Raw genomic sequence first — 14,152 nt, 5'->3', positions numbered from 1 at the left:
GCATCAGCAATCCTATTCCGCACCCCAGGCACATGGCGCGCTTTAAACCAAATGTTACGCTGCAAACAAACCAGAACTAAATGCCGAAGCAGCGCCAGCACCGGGGGTGAGGAGGAAGACTGACTATTTATAACCTGCACTACCGAAAGGTTATCACACCAAAAAACTATCCTACGGTTGGACATCCCATCACCCCAAAGCTCTATCGCGGCCACAATCGGGAAAAATTCCAACAGGGCCATGTTCTTAACCAAGCCCAATTCAACGGGCCGGCCATCCGGCCCAACATCACCTCCTTCATGACCTTCTCCCACGCCATCTCCTCATTATCCCTGACAGACTTCAAATTAGAGGAAAGAAACATAACCGAAGAAGGGGCGTGGGGAATATAAAAACCGTTGTAGAAACCCTCAAGAAGCAGGCTTGCCTCCCGCCTCCTGGGGTAGAGGGCGAGCCACCGTTCCAGCAGCCGCACGTTCACCGGCGTTCTCTGTGGTGCCGGCAGCACCCAGCTTGCCGCCTTGCCGATTACGGCGGAAGCAGCGCAAGGCAGAGTGCGACCCGCCACAGATCGAACACTCGTGCTTGAAGCGGCAGGAAGAATGAAATCTGCAGTGGCCCTCATTGTAGAGCCAGCAGGTTCCACTCTGACGCTGTGCCGTCGCTGCGGGCTGCTGCCCCGCACCGGCGGCACCTGGCTGAAAAGGCCGCTGGGGGCGTTGGGAAAGGATCAACTGGATCCAAACGTCGGTAGCCTTAGAGGCCCAACCGACGGAGGGGGTCAGAGCCAGACGGCGACGGTACTCCTCATCGTACCGCCACCAGGCCGAACCCCCATGCAATTTATACGCGCTGTAAACTGTATCCATATAAATGAAGAGCTCAGGGCCCTTCATCGGAGAAGCCTGACACGTAATATAAGCAAGAGTGGCGAAGGCCTGTAACCAGTTGCCAAAAGTTTTCGCCACTCTCTGCTTACGTTCCGAACCTTTTTCAAAAGTCCGCTCCTTATCGACGGCAATATGGTCTGCCGACAACAAGGACCAGATGTCTATGAACTCTCCGTTGACAATCTTCTCCCTAAGCTCCGCTGGGACGTGTGTCCCCAGTGGAGCGACTCCGCAGAACATAGTGTCCCGGAGCATGCAACTCGATGCCAAATCCGCGACCGGGGCAGGAGCAGTCCCCCCGGGTGCAGCGGCGGACACCGGGTCCGCCCTAACCTGAGAACTACCTGAAACTTCTAACAAATGCTTAATGAAGGAGGAAAGATCCTGGCCAGGTGCAAGTGTCGGTGTGGGTGTCGTGGTGTGAGGTGCCCAAGCCGTGCGGCAGGCGTACTCACCGGGTTGCGGCCCCGAATGGACCGGAAGAGGAGCCTGGACAGGAGCGGTCGGTAGAGGCTGTGCGTCTTGATGTCGTAGTCCAGCCGCAGAAGATGTAGCCCTCTCCGGACGGCCGTCCACTGCAGAACCCCGACGACTCTCCCGATGCGAAGAGGCACGATGCGACCCGTCCCGCAGCCTTCGGTCTGAACGACTGTAGCTCCGCCTTGACCTGGAGGACGAACGACTGCGCGGGGTGCGATGTCTTGTACGGCTCCTGCGACTACGAGAACTCCTCCGGCTGCTGTGTCTTCGCGATGCATCCAAGTGACGCCCACTTCCGCGGCGGTACCTGTCATCTTCTGATGAAGACTCAGAGAAAGACGAAATGTTAGAGCGATGACGCGAGCCCCTGCCCTCCCGCACCCAGTCCCCTACACCCGCAGACGCCCCGCTGCGAAGGAGGGCCGACCGAACCCCTCGGGTGACCACTTGACCCCTGTGACCTGCGGGACCCTCCCCCACCGCCGCAGAACGCGCCACCCCCACCGCACCGTCGGCCGCAACATCATGTAGGCCCGCCCCCCCGCCGACCCCGGAAGCCCTGCCCCCATGGCCCGCGCCGTCCACACCCACCTGAACAATAGGAGCAGAGCCCGCAGGACGAGGAGGATCCATGCCGCCGCCCGAGGGGCCTGCGGCAGCAGCTGTGGCAGAAAAAACAGCCGGAGCTGCGTCTCCAGCAGCTCCGGCAAGGGAAACGCTAAGCCCCGCCCCTTCCGCCCCGTCATTTCCGGCCGCTTCGGCGACGCGCGCCAGGGGCACGCCCCCCGGCGGCGCGTCATCAAAGAGCAGGGGGGAAGCACCACCCACAGCAGCCGCGGCAGCGACCGTTGCTTCAGGCCGCGTGGAAGCGGCCATATTGGCATCAGAGGAGGCGCGCAGAGGCAACGCTGGGGACCCTCCCCCACCCCCCACCCACCCCCCCCCCGGGCACGCATAGAAGGTCTCCCGGAACGCTCACCTGTGCTGCCGCTGCCAGAGGCTGACTGCCGACCACGAACCCCGGCCTCCCTTCTCTGCCTCACAGCGCCGACACCCCCGCGCGCCGGCGGGCTGGGACTCAGCCGAGATGGAGGGCGAGATACCCTCAGCGTCCGCCCGTCCGCCCTGAAAGCCGATCCGCTGGCCCCCGACTCGCATGACCGCTGAAGGAGGCTAAGCAACCAGCCAGGGCCCTGGCTGGCCACCCTCTCCTGGATCAGTTGCTCCAAAGAGTCCGCCATCTGCAGGTCCTGTTCCTCTCACCACGCGTCCTGGTAGAAGGTGAGTGACCCGCCTACGTGCCCCCTTTTTATGGACTAATATTAAAAACGTCACCAATATTTTGTAAATAGAATAAGAAACCAGCCAATGAGTCCAAAGCCCTTTCCTTAAACAGTCTAGGGCTATCTAGGAAAGGAGGCACCCATTCGGAAGGGGGAAACACCGTTGGATTCAGGTGACCCTAACCTATCTCTCTGCGGGGCTGGTTTGCTATGCTGGGCTTGGTTACAGACTCCTTTTTTAAAAATGCAATGTGGGTGACATTGGAATGGTTCCTTATAGCGCTGTGGAGTTAGCCTGTATTTTTAGCAATCCATGCGTGTGCCCTATCCCAACAACATAGGATTGCATTGTAAAGAAATTCTGTTTGTAAAAAAAATTCACAATTGGAGGCAGATGGATATCTCCGATTCCGTACCCCGTGTTTGTCTAGGCAATGGGATATAAAGGAAGAATAAAGCAAGGTGCTGTCTTTTTCAAAAGCATAGGGCGTTCTCTGCATTCAAAGAAGATAGCGTTACACTGAATTGCTCTTCTTGGGACATAGAAATTGCCTTTTCATGTTAGTACGCGGTCAGGATTGGCACGATCCGCTTCAGAAGCAAGCGAGACAATCACCCCGGGAAGAGGAGGCTTGAGAACTTTTAATTTGGACCTAAAACACGTCCAGGGTACGCTTGTAAAGCTTAGGCTGACAAACACCCCAGATGGGACTCGAACCCACAATCCCTGGCTTAGGAGGCCAGTGCCTTATCCATTAGGCCACTGGGGCTGGATGCAGGGCACAAGCCTTATGATTCTATTTTTCAAAGAAAGCAGACATGCACCAGCCATCCAAATGCATTATCCAGATGGGACTTGTACCTTTTGCGTTCCAAATCTAAAGCTTTCTTATTGGCGTGCTTGCGTTCTTTCAAGAAGAGCCAGGGGTGCCTTTCTTGCCTCCTTTGGATGACACAGTCACAGGATATTGTTAATGGTGAAGAAGAAGAAGAAAAGCTTAATGGAGGGCCAGGACTCTTCCAAACCACACAAGTTTGCCTGATTTGTGATTCCGTGGTGTTGATAGATGAGGATGAGGCGCCTTGAGAGACTGTGCTGCCTCGCTGCTGTTCTAAAAAAACAGATGAGGGAAGCAAGAAAGGATGCTCCAGGTGAGGCTCGAACTCACAACCTCGGCATTGCTCGACAGTTACTGCTTTATAAGTACCGCGCGCTGACCGATTGCGCCACTGGAGCTTACGTGAGGTGCTGCTGGCTTGCTTTGTTTGCATGATATTTCCCAAACGATCACCGTTAAGATCGCTGACAGTAAAGATGCTCTGAATCTACTCCAAGTCGTTTTACTTCACTCTTACTGATATATGAAGTCGTACGATCCAAGGTGCTGGCAGGTTTCATGTTGAAGGAAGTTTGTCTCCAGAATCCAGCATATCAACCCAGACCCACAGAAATATAGTTTAGGGTCACCTGAATTAAAGTGTGTTTTCTCCTTGTGAATGGGTGCCTCCGTTGCCGAGATATCGCTGCCTTTGTCAACATGCAAACGAGCTATTTGGAGCAACGAGGGCGTTGCCGCTTACCTCTTTGGAGCAATGGCAACACCCTCGTTGCTCCAAAGAGCTCATTTGAGTATTGACAGAAAGAGAGAGCACTCAGGAAAGGAGGCACCCATTCGGAAGGGGGAAACACCGTTGGATTCAGGTGACCCTAACCTATCTCTCTGCGGGGCTGGTTTGCTATGCTGGGCTTGGTTACAGACTCCTTTTTTAAAAATGCAATGTGGGTGACATTGGAATGGTTCCTTATAGCGCTGTGGAGTTAGCCTGTATTTTTAGCAATCCATGCGTGTGCCCTATCCCAACAACATAGGATTGCATTGTAAAGAAATTCTGTTTGTAAAAAAAATTCACAATTGGAGGCAGATGGATATCTCCGATTCCGTACCCCGTGTTTGTCTAGGCAATGGGATATAAAGGAAGAATAAAGCAAGGTGCTGTCTTTTTCAAAAGCATAGGGCGTTCTCTGCATTCAAAGAAGATAGCGTTACACTGAATTGCTCTTCTTGGGACATAGAAATTGCCTTTTCATGTTAGTACGCGGCCAGGTTTGGCACGATCCGCTTCAGAAGCAAGCGAGACAATCACCCCGGGAAGAGGAGGCTTGAGAACTTTTAATTTGGACCTAAAACACGTCCAGGGTACGCTTGTAAAGCTTAGGCTGACAAACACCCCAGATGGGACTCGAACCCACAATCCCTGGCTTAGGAGGCCAGTGCCTTATCCATTAGGCCACTGGGGCTGGATGCAGGGCACAAGCCTTATGATTCTATTTTTCAAAGAAAGCAGACATGCACCAGCCATCCAAATGCATTATCCAGATGGGACTTGTACCTTTTGCGTTCCAAATCTAAAGCTTTCTTATTGGCGTGCTTGCGTTCTTTCAAGAAGAGCCAGGGGTGCCTTTCTTGCCTCCTTTGGATGACACAGTCACAGGATATTGTTAATGGTGAAGAAGAAGAAGAAAAGCTTAATGGAGGGCCAGGACTCTTCCAAAGCACACAAGTTTGCCTGATTTGTGATTCCGTGGTGTTGATAGATGAGGAGGAGGCGCCTTGAGAGACTGTGCTGCCTCGCTGCTGTTCTAAAAAAACAGATGAGGGAAGCAAGAAAGGATGCTCCAGGTGAGGCTCGAACTCACAACCTCGACATTGCTCGACAGTTACTGCTTTATAAGTACCGCGCGCTGACCGATTGCGCCACTGGAGCTTACGTGAGGTGCTGCGGGCTTGCTTTTTTTGCATGATATTTCCCAAACGATCACCGTTAAGATCGCTGACAGTAAAGATGCTCTGAATCTACTCCAAGTCGTTTTACTTCACTCTTACTGATATATGAAGTCGTACGATCCAAGGTGCTGGCAGGTTTCATGTTGAAGGAAGTTTGTTTCCAGAATCCAGCATATCAACCCAGACCCACAGAAATAGATAGCTTAGGGTCACCTGAATTAAAGTGTGTTTTCCCCTTGTGAATGGGTGCCTCCGTTGCCGAGATATCGCTGCCTTTGTCAACATGCAAACGAGCTATTTGGAGCAACGAGGGCGTTGCCGCTTACCTCTTTGGAGCAATGGCAACACCCTCGTTGCTCCAAAGAGCTCATTTGAGTATTGACAGAAAGAGAGAGCACTCAGGAAAGGAGGCACCCATTCGGAAGGGGGAAACACCGTTGGATTCAGGTGACCCTAACCTATCTCTCTGCGGGGCTGGTTTGCTATGCTGGGCTTGGTTACAGACTCCTTTTTTAGAAATGCAATGTGGGTGACATTGGAATGGTTCCTTATAGCGCTGTGGAGTTAGCCTGTATTTTTAGCAATCCATGCGTGTGCCCTATCCCAACAACATAGGATTGCATTGTAAAGAAATTCTGTTTGTAAAAAAAATTCACAATTGGAGGCAGATGGATATCTCCGATTCCGTACCCCGTGTTTGTCTAGGCAATGGGATATAAAGGAAGAATAAAGCAAGGTGCTGTCTTTTTCAAAAGCATAGGGCGTTCTCTGCATTCAAAGAAGATAGCGTTACACTGAATTGCTCTTCTTGGGACATAGAAATTGCCTTTTCATGTTAGTATGCGGTCAGGTTTGGCACGATCCGCTTCAGAAGCAAGCGAGACAATCACCCCGGGAAGAGGAGGCTTGAGAACTTTTAATTTGGACCTAAAACACGTCCAGGGTACGCTTGTAAAGCTTAGGCTGACAAACACCCCAGATGGGACTCGAACCCACAATCCCTGGCTTAGGGGGCCAGTGCCTTATCCATTAGGCCACTGGGGCTGGATGCAGGGCACAAGCCTTATGATTCTATTTTTCAAAGAAAGCAGACATGCACCAGCCATCCAAATGCATTATCCAGATGGGACTTGTACCTTTTGCGTTCCAAATCTAAAGCTTTCTTATTGGCGTGCTTGCGTTCTTTCAAGAAGAGCCAGGGGTGCCTTTCTTGCCTCCTTTGGATGACACAGTCACAGGATATTGTTAATGGTGAAGAAGAAGAAGAAAAGCTTAATGGAGGGCCAGGACTCTTCCAAACCACACAAGTTTGCCTGATTTGTGATTCCGTGGTGTTGATAGATGAGGATGAGGCGCCTTGAGAGACTGTGCTGCCTCGCTGCTGTTCTAAAAAAACAGATGAGGGAAGCAAGAAAGGATGCTCCAGGTGAGGCTCGAACTCTCAACCTCGGCATTGCTCGACAGTTACTGTTTTATAAGTACCGCGCGCTGACCGACTGCGCCACTGGAGCTTACGTGAGGTGCTGCGGTCTTGCTTTTTTTGCATGATATTTCCCAAACGATCACCGTTAAGATCGCTGACAGTAAAGATGCTCTGAATCTACTCCAAGTCGTTTTACTTCACTCTTACTGATATATGAAGTCGTACGATCCAAGGTGCTGGCAGGTTTCATGTTGAAGGAAGTTTGTCTCCAGAATCCAGCATATCAACCCAGAAACGCAGAAATGGATAGCTTAGGGTCACCTGAATTAAAGTGTGTTTTCCCCTTGTGAATGGGTGCCTCCGTTGCCGAGATATCGCTGCCTTTGTCAACATGCAAACGAGCTATTTGGAGCAACGAGGGCGTTGCCGCTTACCTCTTTGGAGCAATGGCAACACCCTCGTTGCTCCAAAGAGCTCATTTGAGTATTGACAGAAAGAGAGAGCACTCAGGAAAGGAGGCACCCATTCGGAAGGGGGAAACACCGTTGGATTCAGGTGACCCTAACCTATCTCTCTGCGGGGCTGGTTTGCTATGCTGGGCTTGGTTACAGACTCCTTTTTTAAAAATGCAATGTGGGTGACATTGGAATGGTTCCTTATAGCGCTGTGGAGTTAGCCTGTATTTTTAGCAATCCATGCGTGTGCCCTATCCCAACAACATAGGATTGCATTGTAAAGAAATTCTGTTTGTAAAAAAAATTCACAATTGGAGGCAGATGGATATCTCCGATTCCGTACCCCGTGTTTGTCTAGGCAATGGGATATAAAGGAAGAATAAAGCAAGGTGCTGTCTTTTTCAAAAGCATAGGGCGTTCTCTGCATTCAAAGAAGATAGCGTTACACTGAATTGCTCTTCTTGGGACATAGAAATTGCCTTTTCATGTTAGTACGCGGCCAGGTTTGGCACGATCCGCTTCAGAAGCAAGCGAGACAATCACCCCGGGAAGAGGAGGCTTGAGAACTTTTAATTTGGACCTAAAACACGTCCAGGGTACGCTTGTAAAGCTTAGGCTGACAAACACCCCAGATGGGACTCGAACCCACAATCCCTGGCTTAGGAGGCCAGTGCCTTATCCATTAGGCCACTGGGGCTGGATGCAGGGCACAAGCCTTATGATTCTATTTTTCAAAGAAAGCAGACATGCACCAGCCATCCAAATGCATTATCCAGATGGGACTTGTACCTTTTGCGTTCCAAATCTAAAGCTTTCTTATTGGCGTACTTGCGTTCTTTCAAGAAGAGCCAGGGGTGCCTTTCTTGCCTCCTTTGGATGACACAGTCACAGGATATTGTTAATGGTGAAGAAGAAGAAGAAAAGCTTAATGGAGGGCCAGGACTTTTCCAAAGCACACAAGTTTGCCTGATTTGTGATTCCGTGGTGTTGATAGATGAGGAGGAGGCGCCTTGAGAGACTGTGCTGCCTCGCTGCTGTTCTAAAAAAACAGATGAGGGAAGCAAGAAAGGATGCTCCAGATGAGGCTCGAACTCACAACCTCGGCATTGCTCGACAGTTACTGCTTTATAAGTACCGCGCGCTGACCGATTGCGCTACTGGAGCTTACGTGAGGTGCTGCGGGCTTGCTTTTTTTGCATGATATTTCCCAAACGATCACCATTAAGATCGCTGACAGTAAAGATGCTCTGAATCTACTCCAAGTCGTTTTACTTCACTCTTACTGATATATGAAGTCGTACGATCCAAGGTGCTGGCAGGTTTCATGTTGAAGGAAGTTTGTCTCGAGAATCCAGTATATCAACCCAGACCCACAGAAATAGATAGCTTAGGGTCACCTGAATTAAAGTGTGTTTTCCCCTTGTGAATGGGTGCCTCCGTTGCCGAGATATCGCTGCCTTTGTCAACATGCAAACGAGCTATTTGGAGCAACGAGGGTGTTGCCGCTTACCTGTTTGGAGCAATGGCAACACCCTCGTTGCTCCAAAGAGCTCATTTGAGTATTGACAGAAAGAGAGAGCACTCAGGAAAGGAGGCACCCATTCGGAAGGGGGAAACACCGTTGGATTCAGGTGACCCTAACCTATCTCTCTGCGGGGCTGGTTTGCTATGCTGGGCTTGGTTACAGACTCCTTTTTTAGAAATGCAATGTGGGTGACATTGGAATGGTTCCTTATAGCGCTGTGGAGTTAGCCTGTATTTTTAGCAATCCATGCGTGTGCCCTATCCCAACAACATAGGATTGCATTGTAAAGAAATTCTGTTTGTAAAAAAAATTCACAATTGGAGGCAGATGGATATCTCCGATTCCGTACCCCGTGTTTGTCTAGGCAATGGGATATAAAGGAAGAATAAAGCAAGGTGCTGTCTTTTTCAAAAGCATAGGGCGTTCTCTGCATTCAAAGAAGATAGCGTTACACTGAATTGCTCTTCTTGGGACATAGAAATTGCCTTTTCATGTTAGTACGCGGTCAGGTTTGGCACGATCCGCTTCAGAAGCAAGCGAGACAATCACCCCGGGAAGAGGAGGCTTGAGAACTTTTAATTTGGACCTAAAACACGTCCAGGGTACGCTTGTAAAGCTTAGGCTGACAAACACCCCAGATGGGACTCGAACCCACAATCCCTGGCTTAGGAGGCCAGTGCCTTATCCATTAGGCCACTGGGGCTGGATGCAGGGCACAAGCCTTATGATTCTATTTTTCAAAGAAAGCAGACATGCACCAGCCATCCAAATGCATTATCCAGATGGGACTTGTACCTTTTGCGTTCCAAATCTAAAGCTTTCTTATTGGCGTGCTTGCGTTCTTTCAAGAAGAGCCAGGGGTGCCTTTCTTGCCTCCTTTGGATGACACAGTCACAGGATATTGTTAATGGTGAAGAAGAAGAAGAAAAGCTTAATGGAGGGCCAGGACTCTTCCAAACCACACAAGTTTGCCTGATTTGTGATTCCGTGGTGTTGATAGATGAGGATGAGGCGCCTTGAGAGACTGTGCTGCCTCGCTGCTGTTCTAAAAAAACAGATGAGGGAAGCAAGAAAGGATGCTCCAGGTGAGGCTCGAACTCACAACCTCGGCATTGCTCGACAGTTACTGCTTTATAAGTACCGCGCGCTGACCGACTGCGCCACTGGAGCTTACGTGAGGTGCTGCGGGCTTGCTTTGTTTGCATGATATTTCCCAAACGATCACCGTTAAGATCGCTGACAGTAAAGATGCTCTGAATCTACTCCAAGTCGTTTTACTTCACTCTTACTGATATATGAAGTCGTACGATCCAAGGTGCTGGCAGGTTTCATGTTGAAGGAAGTTTGTCTCCAGAATCCAGCATATCAACCCAGACCCACAGAAATAGATAGCTTAGGGTCACCTGAATTAAAGTGTGTTTTCTCCTTGTGAATGGGTGCCTCCGTTGCCGAGATATCGCTGCCTTTGTCAACATGCAAACGAGCTATTTGGAGCAACGAGGGCGTTGCCGCTTACCTCTTTGGAGCAATGGCAACACCCTCGTTGCTCCAAAGAGCTCATTTGAGTATTGACAGAAAGAGAGAGCACTCAGGAAAGGAGGCACCCATTCGGAAGGGGGAAACACCGTTGGATTCAGGTGACCCTAACCTATCTCTCTGCGGGGCTGGTTTGCTATGCTGGGCTTGGTTACAGACTCCTTTTTTAAAAATGCAATGTGGGTGACATTGGAATGGTTCCTTATAGCGCTGTGGAGTTAGCCTGTATTTTTAGCAATCCATGCGTGTGCCCTATCCCAACAACATAGGATTGCATTGTAAAGAAATTCTGTTTGTAAAAAAAATTCACAGTTGGAGGCAGATGGATATCTCCGATTCCGTACCCCGTGTTTGTCTAGGCAATGGGATGTAAAGGAAGAATAAAGCAAGGTGCTGTCTTTTTCAAAAGCATAGGGCGTTCTCTGCATTCAAAGAAGATAGCGTTACACTGAATTGCTCTTCTTGGGACATAGAAATTGCCTTTTCATGTTAGTACGCGGCCAGGTTTGGCACGATCCGCTTCAGAAGCAAGCGAGACAATCACCCCGGGAAGAGGAGGCTTGAGAACTTTTAATTTGGACCTAAAACACGTCCAGGGTACGCTTGTAAAGCTTAGGCTGACAAACACCCCAGATGGGACTCGAACCCACAATCCCTGGCTTAGGAGGCCAGTGCCTTATCCATTAGGCCACTGGGGCTGGATGCAGGGCACAAGCCTTATGATTCTATTTTTCAAAGAAAGCAGACATGCACCAGCCATCCAAATGCATTATCCAGATGGGACTTGTACCTTTTGCGTTCCAAATCTAAAGCTTTCTTATTGGCGTACTTGCGTTCTTTCAAGAAGAGCCAGGGGTGCCTTTCTTGCCTCCTTTGGATGACACAGTCACAGGATATTGTTAATGGTGAAGAAGAAGAAGAAAAGCTTAATGGAGGGCCAGGACTCTTCCAAAGCACACAAGTTTGCCTGATTTGTGATTCCGTGGTGTTGATAGATGAGGAGGAGGCGCCTTGAGAGACTGTGCTGCCTCGCTGCTGTTCTAAAAAAACAGATGAGGGAAGCAAGAAAGGATGCTCCAGATGAGGCTCGAACTCACAACCTCGGCATTGCTCGACAGTTACTGCTTTATAAGTACCGCGCGCTGACCGATTGCGCCACTGGAGCTTACGTGAGGTGCTGCGGGCTTGCTTTTTTTGCATGATATTTCCCAAACGATCACCATTAAGATCGCTGACAGTAAAGATGCTCTGAATCTACTCCAAGTCGTTTTACTTCACTCTTACTGATATATGAAGTCGTACGATCCAAGGTGCTGGCAGGTTTCATGTTGAAGGAAGTTTGTCTCCAGAATCCAGTATATCAACCCAGACCCACAGAAATAGATAGCTTAGGGTCACCTGAATTAAAGTGTGTTTTCCCCTTGTGAATGGGTGCCTCCGTTGCCGAGATATCGCTGCCTTTGTCAACATGCAAACGAGCTATTTGGAGCAACGAGGGTGTTGCCGCTTACCTGTTTGGAGCAATGGCAACACCCTCGTTGCTCCAAAGAGCTCATTTGAGTATTGACAGAAAGAGAGAGCACTCAGGAAAGGAGGCACCCATTCGGAAGGGGTAAACACCGTTGGATTCAGGTGACCCTAACCTATCTCTCTGCGGGGCTGGTTTGCTATGCTGGGCTTGGTTACAGACTCCTTTTTTAGAAATGCAATGTGGGTGACATTGGAATGGTTCCTTGTAGCGCTGTGGAGTTAGCCTGTATTTTTAGCAATCCATGCGTGTGCCCTATCCCAACAACATAGGATTGCATTGTAAAGAAATTCTGTTTGTAAAAAAAATTCACAATTGGAGGCAGATGGATATCTCCGATTCCGTACCCCGTGTTTGTCTAGGCAATGGGATATAAAGGAAGAATAAAGCAAGGTGCTGTCTTTTTCAAAAGCATAGGGCGTTCTCTGCATTCAAAGAAGATAGCGTTACACTGAATTGCTCTTCTTGGGACATAGAAATTGCCTTTTCATGTTAGTACGCGGTCAGGTTTGGCACGATCCGCTTCAGAAGCAAGCGAGACAATCACCCCGGGAAGAGGAGGCTTGAGAACTTTTAATTTGGACCTACAACACGTCCAGGGTACGCTTGTAAAGCTTAGGCTGACAAACACCCCAGATGGGACTCGAACCCACAATCCCTGGCTTAGGAGGCCAGTGCCTTATCCATTAGGCCACTGGGGCTGGATGCAGGGCACAAGCCTTATGATTCTATTTTTCAAAGAAAGCAGACATGCACCAGCCATCCAAATGCATTATCCAGATGGGACTTGTACCTTTTGCGTTCCAAATCTAAAGCTTTCTTATTGGCGTGCTTGCGTTCTTTCAAGAAGAGCCAGGGGTGCCTTTCTTGCCTCCTTTGGATGACACAGTCACAGGATATTGTTAATGGTGAAGAAGAAGAAGAAAAGCTTAATGGAGGGCCAGGACTCTTCCAAACCACACAAGTTTGCCTGATTTGTGATTCCGTGGTGTTGATAGATGAGGATGAGGCGCCTTGAGAGACTGTGCTGCCTCGCTGCTGTTCTAAAAAAACAGATGAGGGAAGCAAGAAAGGATGCTCCAGGTGAGGCTCGAACTCACAACCTCGGCATTGCTCGACAGTTACTGCTTTATAAGTACCGCGCACTGACCGATTGCGCCACTGGAGCTTACGTGAGGTGCTGCGGGCTTGCTTTGTTTGCATGATATTTCCCAAACGATCACCGTTAAGATCGCTGACAGTAAAGATGCTCTGAATCTACTCCAAGTCGTTTTACTTCACTCTTACTGATATATGAAGTCGTACGATCCAAGGTGCTGGCAGGTTTCATGTTGAAGGAAGTTTGTCTCCAGAATCCAGCATATCAACCCAGACCCACAGAAATAGATAGCTTAGGGTCACCTGAATTAAAGTGTGTTTTCTCCTTGTGAATGGGTGCCTCCGTTGCCGAGATATCGCTGCCTTTGTCAACATGCAAACGAGCTATTTGGAGCAACGAGGGCGTTGCCGCTTACCTCTTTGGAGCAATGGCAACACCCTCGTTGCTCCAAAGAGCTCATTTGAGTATTGACAGAAAGAGAGAGCACTCAGGGAAGGAGGCACCCATTCGGAAGGGGGAAACACCGTTGGATTCAGGTGACCCTAACCTATCTCTCTGCGGGGCTGGTTTGCTATGCTGGGCTTGGTTACAGACTCCTTTTTTAAAAATGCAATGTGGGTGACATTGGAATGGTTCCTTATAGCGCTGTGGAGTTAGCCTGTATTTTTAGCAATCCATGCGTGTGCCCTATCCCAACAACATAGGATTGCATTGTAAAGAAATTCTGTTTGTAAAAAAAATTCACAATTGGAGGCAGATGGATATCTCCGATTCCGTACCCCGTGTTTGTCTAGGCAATGGGATATAAAGGAAGAATAAAGCAAGGTGCTGTCTTTTTCAAAAGCATAGGGCGTTCTCTGCATTCAAAGAAGATAGCGTTACACTGAATTGCTCTTCTTGGGACATAGAAATTGCCTTTTCATGTTAGTACGCGGCCAGGTTTGGCACGATCCGCTTCAGAAGCAAGCGAGACAATCACCCCGGGAAGAGGAGGCTTGAGAACTTTTAATTTGGACCTAAAACACGTCCAGGGTGCGCTTGTAAAGCTTAGGCTGACAAACACCCCAGATGGGACTCGAACCCACAATCCCTGGCTTAGGAGGCCAGTGCCTTATCCATTAGGCCACTGGGGCTGGATGCAGGGCAC

The 14,152-nt window shown here is 49.6% G+C and overlaps 15 non-coding genes across 15 annotated transcripts; all 15 read right to left on the bottom strand.

Annotated features, from left to right (window-relative positions):
- Positions 1–3,350: 3,350 nt before the first annotated feature.
- Positions 3,351–3,423, bottom strand: TRNAR-CCU (transfer RNA arginine (anticodon CCU)). The gene has a single exon. It is a non-coding gene; the product is annotated as a tRNA-Arg (tRNA).
- Positions 3,424–3,797: 374 nt separating this feature from the next.
- On the bottom strand, positions 3,798–3,890 carry TRNAI-UAU (transfer RNA isoleucine (anticodon UAU)). The gene is given in 2 exon segments: positions 3,798–3,833; positions 3,853–3,890. It is a non-coding gene; the product is annotated as a tRNA-Ile (tRNA).
- A 989-nt stretch (positions 3,891–4,879) lies between these two features.
- Positions 4,880–4,952, bottom strand: TRNAR-CCU (transfer RNA arginine (anticodon CCU)). Its single transcript has one exon. It is a non-coding gene; the product is annotated as a tRNA-Arg (tRNA).
- Positions 4,953–5,326: 374 nt separating this feature from the next.
- On the bottom strand, positions 5,327–5,419 carry TRNAI-UAU (transfer RNA isoleucine (anticodon UAU)). Its single transcript is given in 2 exon segments — positions 5,327–5,362; positions 5,382–5,419. It is a non-coding gene; the product is annotated as a tRNA-Ile (tRNA).
- Positions 5,420–6,410: 991 nt separating this feature from the next.
- TRNAR-CCU (transfer RNA arginine (anticodon CCU)) lies at positions 6,411–6,483 on the bottom strand. The gene has a single exon. It is a non-coding gene; the product is annotated as a tRNA-Arg (tRNA).
- Positions 6,484–6,857: 374 nt separating this feature from the next.
- Positions 6,858–6,950, bottom strand: TRNAI-UAU (transfer RNA isoleucine (anticodon UAU)). Its single transcript is given in 2 exon segments — positions 6,858–6,893; positions 6,913–6,950. It is a non-coding gene; the product is annotated as a tRNA-Ile (tRNA).
- Positions 6,951–7,941: 991 nt separating this feature from the next.
- On the bottom strand, positions 7,942–8,014 carry TRNAR-CCU (transfer RNA arginine (anticodon CCU)). The gene has a single exon. It is a non-coding gene; the product is annotated as a tRNA-Arg (tRNA).
- Positions 8,015–8,388: 374 nt separating this feature from the next.
- TRNAI-UAU (transfer RNA isoleucine (anticodon UAU)) lies at positions 8,389–8,481 on the bottom strand. Its single transcript is given in 2 exon segments — positions 8,389–8,424; positions 8,444–8,481. It is a non-coding gene; the product is annotated as a tRNA-Ile (tRNA).
- Positions 8,482–9,472: 991 nt separating this feature from the next.
- TRNAR-CCU (transfer RNA arginine (anticodon CCU)) lies at positions 9,473–9,545 on the bottom strand. Its single transcript has one exon. It is a non-coding gene; the product is annotated as a tRNA-Arg (tRNA).
- Positions 9,546–9,919: 374 nt separating this feature from the next.
- On the bottom strand, positions 9,920–10,012 carry TRNAI-UAU (transfer RNA isoleucine (anticodon UAU)). Its single transcript is given in 2 exon segments — positions 9,920–9,955; positions 9,975–10,012. It is a non-coding gene; the product is annotated as a tRNA-Ile (tRNA).
- A 991-nt stretch (positions 10,013–11,003) lies between these two features.
- On the bottom strand, positions 11,004–11,076 carry TRNAR-CCU (transfer RNA arginine (anticodon CCU)). Its single transcript has one exon. It is a non-coding gene; the product is annotated as a tRNA-Arg (tRNA).
- A 374-nt stretch (positions 11,077–11,450) lies between these two features.
- TRNAI-UAU (transfer RNA isoleucine (anticodon UAU)) lies at positions 11,451–11,543 on the bottom strand. Its single transcript is given in 2 exon segments — positions 11,451–11,486; positions 11,506–11,543. It is a non-coding gene; the product is annotated as a tRNA-Ile (tRNA).
- A 991-nt stretch (positions 11,544–12,534) lies between these two features.
- TRNAR-CCU (transfer RNA arginine (anticodon CCU)) lies at positions 12,535–12,607 on the bottom strand. Its single transcript has one exon. It is a non-coding gene; the product is annotated as a tRNA-Arg (tRNA).
- A 374-nt stretch (positions 12,608–12,981) lies between these two features.
- Positions 12,982–13,074, bottom strand: TRNAI-UAU (transfer RNA isoleucine (anticodon UAU)). The gene is given in 2 exon segments: positions 12,982–13,017; positions 13,037–13,074. It is a non-coding gene; the product is annotated as a tRNA-Ile (tRNA).
- Positions 13,075–14,065: 991 nt separating this feature from the next.
- Positions 14,066–14,138, bottom strand: TRNAR-CCU (transfer RNA arginine (anticodon CCU)). The gene has a single exon. It is a non-coding gene; the product is annotated as a tRNA-Arg (tRNA).
- Positions 14,139–14,152: the final 14 nt, after the last annotated feature.

Source organism: Leptodactylus fuscus, chromosome 5 (assembly GCF_031893055.1).
Source record: "Leptodactylus fuscus isolate aLepFus1 chromosome 5, aLepFus1.hap2, whole genome shotgun sequence".
In the NCBI taxonomy this organism is placed as follows: Eukaryota; Metazoa; Chordata; class Amphibia; order Anura; family Leptodactylidae; genus Leptodactylus; species Leptodactylus fuscus.
This window is presented reverse-complemented; position numbering and strand designations above follow the sequence as displayed.